The 3,241-nt window shown below is 38.9% G+C and overlaps 1 pseudogene; it reads left to right on the top strand.

The window, feature by feature from the left end:
• Positions 1-206: 206 nt before the first annotated feature.
• On the top strand, positions 207-2,807 carry LOC132625696 (putative receptor-like protein kinase At3g47110; annotated as a pseudogene).
• Positions 2,808-3,241: the final 434 nt, after the last annotated feature.

The following is a 3,241-nucleotide window of genomic DNA, read 5'->3' as shown; positions in this document are numbered from 1 at the left end:
ACAGAAGTATAATTAATTAAATTCTTTAAGTTTGTGATTCCTGTTATTCAAATAGTAATTTGTTTACATAAACTAAAGAACAATATGTTTATTTCGAGCCCACAGAAAAACTGTGTTTCCTTAAAGAATTTAATCCCCTCGCAGTTGCCAAGGTTTGGATTAATTCTTCCCTGGATAGAACGAAATTATATTCTGCAATACCGGCAATGGAAATTGCAAAGCGAACGGTAGCAATCACACGACACTTACTGATTTCATTTCCCAATTCATACTTCACCTTTAAAGTCCCTCACTTAATGCATTTGTGGGCTTTAAACTCAACAGCTAGTCCACAACTCCTATAAGTAACAAACCTTAGGTTGCTTCTCATATTAGACACCGATAAACAAATTCCTTGAAAATTCCTTGACATTCTCCATAATGGAACTTCCCTCAACAAGTTTTAGCTTTTGCGCTTTGTTTCTTGTGCTCCCAGAGGCGGACCTACATGTAATGGTGGGAGTGCACGTGAAATCCCACCCTTCGAAAAAAATTATGTATATATATGTGTATATACCTTGAAAAACTAGTAGATATTTAATTGTGCATTCTAACAAACGAAAGTAACTTTGGAGCACGTTGGTTGCAACTGCTGCTTCCCTTAAATTTCACCCCCGATCGAACTCGAATGTCAGTTTTAATTATTTTTTTGAGCCTATTTTAGGAAAACAATAAGCTTTAAATGAGCTGGCCCAGATTCGAACCTGCACTATCACCACATGTTGCGCAGCCTTAGCCACTGAGCTATCTCTTTCATCTGCTTCACTACGTTAAATTTTATTTATTATACATATTTGACCTATATACTTGTATTTTTGCCACCGCTACACTATTAGGGACCGGTCCGACACAATGTTATCCCTCAGTCGTCATTAAAATTTTTGTTGGTGTTCATGTTAAGATAATAGTGCCCGAGCGTGTTAAAATTCTGGGTCCGCCTTTGTGTGCTCCAACTCTCACTTTCCTTTTCTTTTCAGTATGCTGCAGCTGCACTACTTACTAATGAGACTGATAAGCTTGCCTTAATTAGCTTCAAGTCCGAAATAACTGAAGATCCATCAGGAGTTGTAGCCTCATGGAACGAATCTGTCAACTTCTGCCAGTGGGCTGGAGTAAAATGTAGCCTTAGACATGGCAGAGTCATCCGTTTGAATCTGAAAGGCCAGAGATTGGCAGGTACAATCTCAGCTCATCTTGGAAACCTTTCGTTCCTGTATTCTCTTGACCTTGCCGAAAATTCGATCCATGGTCAAATTCCTCAAGAACTTAGCAGGTTATTTAGGATTCAAAAGTTGAATCTGAGTTTTAACTTACTAGGAGGAACAATTCCGGTTAACCTTACGCATTGTGTCAACTTCAAGATACTTGTCTTAGAGCAGAACTATCTTGTAAGAGAGATTCCTTATGAATTTGGATCATTAACCAAACTAGTGCAACTTTATTTCAGAAATAACAATCTAACAGGAACAATTCCTGCTTCTATTGGAAATTTTACATCTTTACAAGAGTTGCACTTATCGTATAACAATTTCGAATTGGACAAGTACCTGATTCTATAGCTTGATTGACCAAATGATGAGAGATTGGAGTAGCAGTAAATAGACTATCAGAGGAGTTTCCTACTTAATTGTACAATTTGTCCTTTCTTGAAGTAATATCAATTTCTTCCCAACTCCATAGCGAACCTTTCTAGCCATTTGACAAGGCTAATAATTATAACGGGAAATCAAATTCGAGGAACTATACCTAAAGACATCTCAAACTTAGTGAGCTTTGATTTACTCTACTTGGACTGCAACCGTCTAACAAGCAGCATTCCAGAATCTGTTGGCAGTCTACCAAACTTGGGAAATCTCGGTTTGGATTCAAATTCTTTGACGGGGGTAATCCCTTCTTCTATAGGCAACCTCACTAAACTTTTGTATCTTTATTTGTCCTGTAACAACCTAGAGGAAAGCATACCTCCAACTCTAGCAAACTGTAAGCAGCCGCAGTATATGCAACTTTACAAAAACAATCTGAGTGGAACCATACCCCAGGAACTCATGACTCTTTCATCTCGCACTATTTAACGTGTCTTATAACTCCTTTACTGGGAATCTCCCAACATATGTAGGCAATTGGAGCCATCTAAATTCTCTTGGTTTTTCTCATAACAACTTTTCTGCTATAATACCGCCATCCTTAGGGAAGTGCTTGGCTTTGCTGCAAATCCATATGCACGAGAACTCCCTCCAAGGAACCATTCCTGATTTAGGAGGCTTGCAGAATCTACAGTTGTTAGATCTTTCCTCTAACAACCTATAAGGGCCAATTCCTCATTCATTGGGAACTCTTACTTCCTCAATCTACTTGAACCTGTCATTTAATAATCTAGAGGGTAATGTTCCTGTCGATGGACCATTTTCCAATTTAAGTGTTGTTGTAGTAGTTGGGAACCACAAGCTTTGTGATGGGATACATGAATGAATTTACCACTATGTGTTGTTTACGAACCCCAGAGAACACGAAAGAAGCATGTACGTGCCCTTAAGTTCATTTTAACCATTGTCTTTGTCGCTTCATTCTCAATCCTGCTGCTGGTTCTGATCGTGTTCCTTTATTGGAGGAGAAGTTCAAAAGATCAAATAGTTGATAGATCTACATCTGGGAACTTCACTGAGATTCTTATTAGCAGCTCCTTAATGCAACCAGTGGATTTTTTGGATTTAATTGATAGGTTGAATGGGAAATGGAGGGAAAATGAGTTGTTCCCTCTTGCTTTATGAAATGAGCATTTGTCCCTCATAGGTGGTGGAAAAAAAGTTAGGATCCTTCTTGTTGCCAAAGGGTTAAGAAGAGGGCCTCCCCTCGCGTCGTCGTCGTCGCTCGGCTCGGATTTGGATTCGGTCAGAAGAAAGTCATTTGTGTATACGTAAACTCTAAGTCACATGACCTAGGGAAGCCTTTTAAGGCACCTCAGAGTGGGGATTGAGAATTTTAGTTCTGTGAGCATGTTATGTTGCCTGCATCTGTTAATTTTTTTTTTATGCTCTTACATTATAAGTATACCATTGTTGAGTATGTATGTGAGTGTATATTATAAGTATGTTGGATTAGCACGTTGATGGGGAGGTTAGTTGGTCATTACGGATCAAGCTTGAACCCTCCCAGTTGTTAGCCATGCCTAGGATTTGTGAAATCCCTTGGAACTTGTGCAACA

This window comes from Lycium barbarum, unplaced genomic scaffold, assembly GCF_019175385.1.
Source record: "Lycium barbarum isolate Lr01 unplaced genomic scaffold, ASM1917538v2 unchr_scaffold_32, whole genome shotgun sequence".
NCBI classification, from domain to species: domain Eukaryota; kingdom Viridiplantae; phylum Streptophyta; class Magnoliopsida; order Solanales; family Solanaceae; genus Lycium; species Lycium barbarum.
This window is presented reverse-complemented; position numbering and strand designations above follow the sequence as displayed.